Genomic DNA, 11,591 nt, shown 5'->3' with positions numbered 1-11,591 from the left:
GAACTTTATGATATTTAACTGTGTTGTGTGAGATTTAAATGTAATTATTCCTTGTTCCTTTTTGGCCAAATCTTTTTAGTGGCGATAAAAATTAACCTATGCTTTACTGAAAGGTTAAAGCGTTCACGCTTGCGGGATTGGGCATGAGCAAATGTGTCACATGAATAAAATTGCATCAAAGTGTCATGATATCCAATAAGTTTAAGCGCTTATTAGCAAATGCTGAGCACTAAATCTGGAAGCAGATTTAACGTTGTTTTATTTTTATACGTTAATTATTTTTTTCATTTTATATATAGATACATAATTTGGAATGAAAATAATATACTACTTTTCACTTTGTCAAAAAATAATTTCTTATTATAAAAAATAAAAGTTAAAAATTTTAAATTTAAATAGTTCAGATCTCATTAGAGATGCTGGTGAGCATTGTGATAAGTATTAAAACTCATTGGTGTACAATGAAAATAAACTGGTGCTTATTTGAGATTGTACATACATATTAAAACAAAGAACAAAATTACATATTGATCATATTATTAGATATCAAGATTACATTTTTTTTTTTTATAACTATTTGACCGGGTAAGATTCGAGTATTATTATTGGACTCAATAACAAAATTACATTGTGAAGAGTTATATGGATCTAGCATTTAGGTGTGAAGGAGGTGGGCGATATCCATAGGGTAAGTGAAGGCAGGATTAATTGAAGCATTACAGGAAGAAATTGCAATGAGAAAGTTGGCAGCCTCAGTGGGATGAAAGGAATCAAAGAACACAAATTCCTTCCTGCTGTTGCATGGCCTCTCATTTGCAGCACACTGACCATCTTCCCCAACTCTGCAGCAACCAGCATTCAACACCTTGAATCCTGATCAAGAAAACATTACATATCATTAACATCACTCATCAATGACTAGTCTCAGGAAATGATAGTGAAGAATATATAGTTACCAAGCGACTTGTGAATTGTCCCTGCGGTGCTGTTGATGAAGATAAATTTGGAATCAGAGTGCTGATGATTGAATTGATCCACAAGAGATTTGAGGTTTGAGTTAAAGATTAGTGCAGCTTTATTCATCTCATCCACACATGATGATGACTTCCCATTTGCTGAAATTGCCATTGGTGTGCACCCGATGGCCCCCACTCCTACCAATACAAATTTCCTTCCTCCAAGCTTATGTAAAGCCTGCATCTCCCAAGAATAAATCAAAATGTTAAAATAAGTGGATCCATTATAAAGAAGTACGTGACAATAATTAATATACAAGTGATAGTTAAGTCGATTTATTTTAAATCGCATTGAATATGTTATGAGCACACAACTAAATTAAAGTGAGAGCCTATCTCAAAATGCTAGTCTGGTGGTAGGAGAATCTCTTAACCTTATAAACCCTAGTTTTCTCATGAGACTCCCTGGTGCAAGACTTAGAAAAATGCACCCTCATTTAAGAGTTGATATTCCCAGCGTCCTTCATTTCATAATATTTGCTTGGCCTTCTGCCAATTGAAACCTTTTAGGGGTAGCCCAGTTTCTCAATGAAAGTACAAATTATGAGCACAAATTTAAAGAGAAAACTCATCCTCCCAAAACATTAACAACATGTTAAGTAGGAGAGCTTATTAAACTTATATAAACCTCACTTTTCTCATAAGATTCCCTGATATGATACTCATAAAATAATCCCAGCATACTAGAATCTGATTTAATACTAGTTATCAAAGAATTATATTAAAAAGGAAATAAAAATGAAGTGGGTAGGTGATCAGTGATACCCTTAAAGTGAGAGAATAATGTTGCATAAGATCCACAGCGAACTGCTCTTGAGTGAAGAAGGTGCTTGTAGGGAAATACTGGGGCAAGAAGTAGTTGTTAATGTAATCATTGCTTCCAATATTCAAGTAATAAAGGCACATCTTGAGACGTTTTTTAGCTTTCTCAAAGCTTCCAATTTAGCAGCTATTTCTGAAACTATCTGTCTGTGATTTCTCAGCTGTAATCCCAGGTTAATATTATCACCCTGCATGCATGCATGGCCAATCACGTACTGATGATCTTAATTTATTATATACAATCTTGAATGCTCATCTTTTTCTGCAGATTAAGTAAATAAAAGAATGAATTGTAAGAAACTTTACGAGTTGAGTGCCTGTGTCGACGCGAATTCCTGCTGCACCAGATGCGTAGTTCACCCCTTTGAGTATGTTATAACCACCAAGTTTTGCAAAGGGAGGTATCAACTTCTTCAACCCTAAAAATTGAGCTGCAATTAAGTAAACCAATGTTGTTAATTTCAAAGATATATATTGATGGTTCTTGTTTTAAAAATACAAGCAATAATGAAATTTTAGTTTTTCAAATTTACTTCAATTATTGATTTATTTTTCAAGTTTAATTTATTAATTTAGACCCTTTCATTTTTTTTCAAATTATCATGTTAGTTCATTATATTTTGAAACATAATTTAATTTTTAAATTAATATAATATTATATAAAGTATATTTATGACTTAACATATATATGATGACTCAATGAGAATAAATTAACCCTCAAATTAATTTTATTTTTTTATTAATCTAGTCCTTTTACACTGACTTTCCTTCTTTTATTTTATTATAAAAAATTTTGAGTTTGTTTTTATTTTTTTATGCCTAAATTATTACACTTTTTTTTATTAATCTATATGCAGACAAACTTGATATTTTGTTATCCATATCATGTCTTTTATTTTAATGATATTACTTCATGTTTAAATAATAAAAATTAAATTAATAATTGAGAGAAACTTAAAATAATTGAGAATCATATTCAATGATCTCTCAGAGAATTATTTATAAATAAAGACCAACAATAAATCATTATTGTAGAAAAAATCTCTATTATCATTTTAACAATAAATAATTTCATATTTATTATTTTCTATTAATTTTTTTGGGAGGTTTTTGAACGTAATTCTTCCAACTTAAAAAGCCAAATGAATATAATAATGGAATGGAGGGATGAAAGAGGAGAAGGACGTACAGATGAAGTCAATAGAAGTTCGGCCATTGGTAAATCGGCCAGTGGGCCCATGAGGGAAGTCAATGCCATAAGGAACGTAATTAGATTTGGCGGAGGTTTCAGATTGTTGTTGTTTCCACCGTCAGATAATGAGTCCCCAAATATGAACACACATGGCACTTGTTTCTTCCCATCAACAACACCACAAGTCATCATCATCAATGTTGCAACCCACACTAGAAAACATACCTTCTTATCCTTACTCACATCCTCACAAGCCATTTCTATTACAACAACAAACTTATTCTGTAATTATAATCAACCAAAACCAAATGCCATATCTATATATAGTAGTACTAGTTTTATTTTATTTATATTTGAAAGATGATACTTATCTATCCTCCAATTTTGTATAGGGAAAGAGAGTTGTCAGGTCAAAAAAATAGAAAAATTATTTTATGAAAGTTTTTTCATATTCGGACCGATGACCTCTCATGGAGACAAATTAGTACACATCTCTTTTGACAACCTAAAAATAAAGAAAATACTCCACAAAATAGAGAATATAAATATTCACAATTATGTAAAAATTGGAACAGCTTAGAACATGTCGGGATATCAGTTAGAAAAAATATATTATGAAAAAAATTATTAATATGCTTGATTTTGAATACAATTAATTATGGCATGTGAGATAAAATTGATTAGTAAGATTGACTATGACCATAATTGGAAAAGAAATAAAAATAAGATAAAACCATTATTTTGTAAAAATATATCTAAATACCTCTCATTATATGTCAAAATTAATTATAAACTCAAAATAATAGTTTTTTAAAATATCTAAGAAAAAATTAATCATTTAGTCCTCATAGTTTTGATCTAATTATAACTTAGTTCTTTAAATTTTAACTCATTATAACTCAATCTTTGAAGTTTTAACTCAATTGTAAATCAATTCTTGAACTTTGCCTCTTATAATTTAGTTCTTCAAGTTTCAACCTCTTAAATATTGATCCTTATATTTTTAAAAATACAAAGATCAAAAATATGTTAAAATCTATTACTAATATCTTCAATTACCTAAACCCTTTTAATATATAAATAGTAAAAGTTTAAAATATTTTTAATCTTTATTATTTTATTTTTAAAATATAAAGACCAATATTTAAGAGGTTGAAATTTTAGGGACTAAATTGCAAAGGACAAAATTCAAAAACTGATTTGTAATCGAGTCAAAATTTTAAAGACTGAATTATAATAAGTCAAAATTCAGGAACTAAATTATACTTAGGTTAAAACTACAAGGATCAAATGATTAATTTTCTCAATATCTAAATATCCATTATAAATGTCAAAAATCAAAACCATGACTTTCTTAAAAATATTAAAACAAGCCATATGAATTAAGCAAACCAACATGCAATAAATTCAGGTTAACATAAATGATAGGTGTGCTTTCATCTGTAGTAATTTAATTGTAACGGATATATTGTTTGTTGTACTCGAAGAAGATTAATCTCACCTATCGGGGTATACATCTTATGTTTGATTAAAAAAAAAAAATTTGCTAACCCACCTAACCCGTCACTTGAAGATTCCAACACAAATATCCAGTCATATAGCTAGATTGAATTAAACGGATTGCCTCCTTTAACTTGTAAAAGGTGAATGTTGAACTCTTTCATGTAAGTAAGTTTTGTTCATCAAAGTATTTAAAGAATATTATTAAAAAAAAAAGATGTTATGAACAGAAGAAAGATGGGGGGAAAATTCACAGAAATACTTTGTGTGAGTGATCAACTCGATCCAATAAAATAGAAGAATCCCAACAAAACCATGAGGTTGGAAGTGAGAAATCATCAATGGCACAAAATGAAACAAATTTAATACCTTCGGTGTGTAACTCACGATGTCGTTTTACGTCAAGACAAGTCGAGTCCTCTTTCTCCTTCTCTTCGCCGTCTGCCTCTGTGTGTCTCTGTCTCTCTCAATGTCACCTCTCTGTATCGTCCTTTTGGTTTCTTCTTAGAACTATCAAGTATATTGACTATGTGTGTGTGATTTTGAAGATCCTATAAAGCAGTTGAATTTACAATAAAAAGATGAAAAATTATTCTTAAAAATGATGTGGATAGAATAAGGACAATGGTGAAATCTTGAAAGGATAAGATTTGTCTATATACACTACTGGCTAGATCTTGTATTTAGTTTTTTTTTTTTTTGCTAAAAAAATTTAAATAAATTGGGCTTAGGAGCCAATAAACTTGTAAATTATGGATAAAATCCTCATCAACTGGATCAACTTTTATAATGAAAAGGAAATCCTTTTAAATTTATGCTTGTAATTATTTCTTTAATTATGTATTTCTCATACCAACCATGTCTTGAAAATGAGTGCATCTGGAGGACTTTTGTGTACACAAAAAAAAAAAAAAACAGAGAAGAGAAGAGAAAATAGAAAAGAAAAAAATGGCCAAAATAAAGTAGTCGCGCTACCGTGTGCATTGGTGTTATGGTGTACGATAGAAAAAAGAGGAGGGAAAAGAGGAAATGACGAAAATATCTTTGGAAAACTGTAATACGTTTCGTCAATAATACTCATAGACTAATAACAATTATTTGAACCCCACAAACACGTGCATATATTTTGTTTAAATAAATAGAAAAAAATAATATCTTCTCGCATGCACCAATTGGTCGCTATCTCACCCCTTCTCCATCACTAACCTATAAGGATTAACCATTAATTTGAATTTCTTTTCATGACTTGATTTGTCATCATTTTTTACATGGATATATTAAAAAGGAATTAACCATTAATTTCATATTATTATGTTTATAACGTTAATTAAATAAATAATCTGGAGCGTGGAATGATTGAGCTTGAGTGTTGATGAAGGAAATAATGGAGGACGTCAGAGAAATATCCAAACGTGCTTCTGACTACTGACACAGTTCTTTGGCCTTTCGTATCACATGCAAACCCCAACCTATTGGGAGGTCAATATTTTAGAGGCAGGGTATGAATTTGTGAAACTGAAAACAAAGATCAATATATAAAGCGACAAAAAAATTCTCACGTGATTGGTCCTTGAATCTTGGACAAGTCAATTTGAAAAGCTGGAAAGTTTATTTAATGTAAAATATTCGTTGGCATGTGGTTATAAATTATGAAAATTTTGTAAAATCTCATCTCAGCTTCTTATTATATTCATAAATCCTTCAAAAATGTTCTCAGTTCTGACGGAATTACTAACATGAATTAGTCCATAAATCTTGGAAAAGTCAATTGCAAAGCTGGAAAGTTTAATTAAAATATTAGTTGGCATGTAGTTATAAACTATGAAAATTGTGTAAAATCTCATGAGCTTCTCATATTTATAAAAACCTTCACAATTTATACTCTATTTGTTACTAGCCATTGCTTCTATCTGTCACAAATTAGAAGACAATTTAAAAAATTAAGATTTTATTAATGATACTTTTTTTAATATTATCCTTTAAGTTAAGAGAAAATTGAAATAATATTATAACATAAGGTATTTTAGAAAGTTTATAATTTTATTTAAAAAAATAAATTGATAAAGTATCATTATTATGTTTTATTGATATGTGTAATATTATTTCAAACGGATAGAATAATATTTTCATATTTATCATTGAGCAGTGTGTTGTCGACTGTGTAAGGATATTTTTATCTGTTTATATTTATTTTTTTTTACCTCGGTCATTTTCTGTCATTTTACAAACTCATGTCATTATATTCTCCTTACACGTGTTTCTTTTTTTATATTATTATAAATAATTTATTATTTAATGAGATTTAGCTTTTTTTAAAAAGATGGATGATTTTCACTCAAAAAAATTATAGATGATAAATATTTGTAGAGCCCTAGTTAAAGAGTAAAATATGCTGAACTTTTATTCAATCAACAAGAAGTAGTGATACAATAAGAAAACCTATAACTATATAGAATCCGAACCCTAATCATATTTGAAAAGATCAGAAAATTATGTAGACAAACACACATATCATATTTTATTTAAAATAATGTATCGAAAACTACAAAGAGACAATGAAATGAATTAAGAAGAAAGGAGGTGGGAGATATCCATAGGGTAAGAGAAAGCAGGATTGGAAGAATTAAAAGAAGAAATTGCAGTGATGAAATTGGCAGATTCAGTGGGATGAAATGAGTCAAAGAAGACGAAATCCTTTCGGTTGTGACATGGACTCTCATTTGCAACACATTGTCCATTTCCACCAACTTTGCAGCACCCTGCATTCAACACTTTAAATCCTGCATGCATCCAAATAATATTAATTTTCCCTTCAATTATTAAATATGGACCATGCATTTCATGCTTTACTATATAATAAAGAATTATGATACAAACGAGAGTACAATAGTGTAGTCCTTGTCAACTCAAGGGTCTTGTTTGGTTTGGGGTTGGTCCCCCTCTAATCCAAGTTATCAAGCCCAAAACTGTTGGCCATGTGTTTCTTCCCGTCACAAATTATAAAACAATTTAAAAAAATTTTATTATCTCAAAATATAAAATAATTTGATAAAAATAAGATTTTATTAATAATATCTTTACAATATTATTCTTCAAGTAAAAGAGAGAATTTGAAATGATAATGTAGCATTATTTTTAAAAATTTATATTTTTATTTTGAAAAAAGAAAGTTTATAAAGTGTCATTATTATATTTTATTGGTATGTATAATCTTATATCAAATTGTTTTATAATTTAGAATGGAAGGGAATATTTTTTTAGATTACCTTTTTTTAATTATATATTTTTTTACTTACAAAATTACTCCCTCAATTCAAAAATATAAGACAATTTTTGAAGAGTTAAATATTTAAAAATGTAAGGCATTTTTAGTCTTTTGAGGTGTAATCATTATTTTTTTTCAAAAGCGACCCTATTGATAATACTTTATGTTTATTGTAGAGTGTTTCATATGAGTAAATATAAAAAAATAAGGTTAGTTAAAAAGTAGGTAACTGCTTTATTGGAGGGTGAAATTCAATTAAAAATATCTTAAATTTTTGAACGGATGGAGTATTTATTTTTAATGAGCGTTTCAGTGAAAGTAATATTTAAAATTCTTTATTTTCAATAACATTTAATAATTTAATTTACATAAATTTATTTTTCATTAATTACATACATAAATATATGTTAGGTTACTCTTTCCTAAAGTCATGACAATCTAAAAAATAGAAGTAGCTAAGAATACTTACCAAGTGAATGATTGAGTGTCCAAGCGGTGCTGTTGATGAAGATAAATTTGGAATCAGAGAGCTGATTATTGAATTGATCCACAAGAGATCTAAGGTTTGAGTTAAAGATTAGAGCAGCTTTATTCATCTCATCAATACACGACGACGACGACGACGGTGAGTTCTTATTTGTAGAAATTGCCATTGGGGTGCACCCTATGGCTCCTAAACCCACCAATACAAACTTCCTTCCTCCAAGTTCATGCATGGCCTACGTCCCCACAAAACTCATTGACAATCATTTTCTTCATTATAATGCATTTCACAAAATTACGGATGACTTTGGAGCTTGTATATGATTTCCAGTTGTAAGATTTCTGACAACTTAGAATTATATATGGATGTTCAAATAATAGAATATTAATCTATAAAAACTCATATTATAAGTAATAACATATTCCCTCTAGTCCTAATTCTTATCCTAGGTCTTAAACTAAATATAGGACAAAGATGTAGTAGTTAATTATATTTTTTTCAATATTGTCCCTTCTTGATTACACCAAGTTGTTGGCAAACTTTTAATTCTTATATGCATTTTATTAAGGTATATTGGAAAGTCAAATATTTTTTACAAGTTTAAGGATTTTAATTACCATTCCTTAATAATTGTGAAGTACCAGAAGGAATATATATACTCTCCCCATTTTAAAATATAAACAAATTTTAATTAACTCACATAGTCTAAGAAAATTGGTTAATTATAACAATTATGTCTAAAATTTAAAAGTTTAATTTGGATTAAAATGTCCTTATTATTAATCCTTCATTTTTTTCTAATTTAAGGATATTATCATTAATGAAGGACAATGAAAGAAAGATGTTATAAATGTTTTTTGAAATTATTGTTTTGCTTATGAAAAAACAACAAACTATATAAAAGTTTTGTTTATATTTAAAAATGGAGGGACAACAAACTATATAAAAGTTTTGTTTATATTTAAAAATAGAGGGACTATGTAAATAAATTTGCCCTTTGACTTGCTCTTTATGTTTAAAAAATAAATAAATAAGAAGAAGAACCTTTGACTCAGGTTACATAGATCATAACGCCGATATCCTAGACATGAATCACATGTTTCCAGATGAATCTCATAATTATAATTACAGTTAATAGAGTTCCATAACATAACTACACACAATGAATGTACATATGTGTCCAGACAAAAGATTCATTTATGTTTTCAGCAACATGCAATGTTTAATATTGGCATTTCGCAATAAGCAAAACAAATCTCAATTGGAGATAATTAAATAGAGATAATGAAACTTTTGGTCACCCATATTCGTTTCAATTATCCTTTTGGTCCTTGAGATTTAAGTTTTATCAATCAAACCCATAAAGTTATTTCTTATAGTTGGAAGGGAAATTAAAATAACACCATTAAGAGTAGCATGCATAAGCAAATGAAAATTTAGGAACTTGACTGATAAAGATTAAACTTCAAGGAACTAATTAATAAATGAGACAAATTAAACTTAAAAGGATTAAAAATTTTATTATCCTATACATTAGATTATATATATAAGTGAAATTTCTTTCAAAATTAATTAATTAAAGAGACTGTTTTCAATATTGCCTGTCTCTGCAATATAGTTAATTTGATATGCATGCATATATAGTACACATTCAAAATTGACATGCCATATAAATTTTTATCTTTAGTAAGATCCAGGGAGCAGCAGAAACCATTAAATAATATATGTTACCCTTAAAGTGAGAGAATAATTTTGAATAAGATCCACAGCATACTGGTGAAGGGTAAAGAAATTGCTGGTAGGGAATACTGAGGCAAGAAGTAGTTGTTAATGTAATCATTGCTTCCAATATTGAAATAGTATAAGCACTTGTTGAGATATCCTCTTGCTTTCTCAAAGCCTCCCAGTTTAGCTGCTATTTCTGAAACTATTTTCTGTGATTTTCTAGCTGTAAACCCAAGCTTATATCCGCACCCTGCAATTCATGCATGGTCAACCACTGGTACGTAGTTTTAATAATGATATGCAATTCTGAAAATGCTCGAGAGTGTCTCAACACAAACTCATTCTCCAATCAGCATTTAAATAAATAAATCCAAGAAGAAACTAGATAGAAGAAACTAGTTAAGTCATTTCTAACATGATTTACTAGAATCAATAAAAAATCTTAAACTGATTAACTTTGTCTAAAATCTTAATTAATAAGTTTCAATCTTATTCTTGTTAAATATGTATATATATATATATATATATACCTTAATAATATACTTTCTCTCATTACCAAACATTTAATGAAAGAAAAAATTGGAAAAAAACTTATAATAAAAAATCAATGACTAATAGATAGAACCAAAAATTATTTTTTCTCCACCTTATAAATAGGATAGAAGTGGTAATCACTTAGAATGAAAACAATAATATATATATATATATATTAAGATGTTTAAGTGTAAATGGAGTTGAATTGATGTGAAAAGTTTATATCAAAATAGAGTTGGGCTTAATGGTAATGCATAGTGTAGATGATAAAGTTATACTTAAGTAATATATGATAAAGTGAAATAATCTACAAACTGAAGTTTGGAAGAGTTAAGCTGTGCTGTTTTTCCCTTCTTATTGCCATTTACTCTCTTCGCATTTCCAGGTAGTGGCACCCATTCTCAACACCACACACACACACAGAGGAGGATACAACATGAATGAATATTTTTGTATGCTAACTTTTCTGATCCTAAAAACAAAACGTGTGTGAAGCAATTAAAAGAGTCACACACACCACGTACCAGTTGCGTGCTGTCTCCACGCGAATTCCAGCAGCGCCAGAAGCGTAGTTCACCCCTTTGAGTATGTCAGAACCACCAATTTTTGCAAACGGAGGTATTAGCTCCTTCGACCCCACAAGTTCAGCTTGCAATATATATGTATATATGTATATATATTTAAACCATTATTTAAGCTCATCAACATTGAAAAATTTGACATTCAAAGTTAACATAACGACTAGTTAGACCTAATTATAAATAGATGGTAAACTATTAGTGCAGTTTTTTCTCCATAAACCTACCTGCATTATATTATATCTAGTTAGTGCATGAGAATAATATTTATAGTTACCTTTTGTTGATTAATATAAGTAACCAAAATTCATGGAAAATAAAATGTTAACGGAGATTAAAAAGAGAGATTGATAGATTACTAATAATGTCAATGGAAGTTCGGCCATTGGTGAATCTTCCAGTCGGTCCATCTGGGAAATCAATTCCATATGGCCTGTATGTGACTTTTGCAGAGGTACGAAGGTCGTTGTTGTTT

General features: G+C 29.0%; 2 pseudogenes; both read right to left on the bottom strand.

Moving 5' to 3' along the window:
• Positions 1-504: 504 nt before the first annotated feature.
• On the bottom strand, positions 505-5,072 carry LOC129284782 (GDSL esterase/lipase At1g29670-like; annotated as a pseudogene).
• A 2,023-nt stretch (positions 5,073-7,095) lies between these two features.
• On the bottom strand, positions 7,096-11,590 carry LOC129286193 (GDSL esterase/lipase At1g29670-like; annotated as a pseudogene).
• Between the last annotated feature and the right edge of the window lies 1 nt (position 11,591).

Source organism: Prosopis cineraria, unplaced genomic scaffold (genome assembly GCF_029017545.1).
Source record: "Prosopis cineraria cultivar Desert tree isolate PC_DT_omini unplaced genomic scaffold, ASM2901754v1 PC11, whole genome shotgun sequence".
NCBI lineage: Eukaryota > Viridiplantae > Streptophyta > Magnoliopsida > Fabales > Fabaceae > Prosopis > Prosopis cineraria.
The sequence above is the reverse complement of the archived record's forward strand: the minus strand, read 5'-3'. Positions and strand labels throughout refer to the sequence as shown.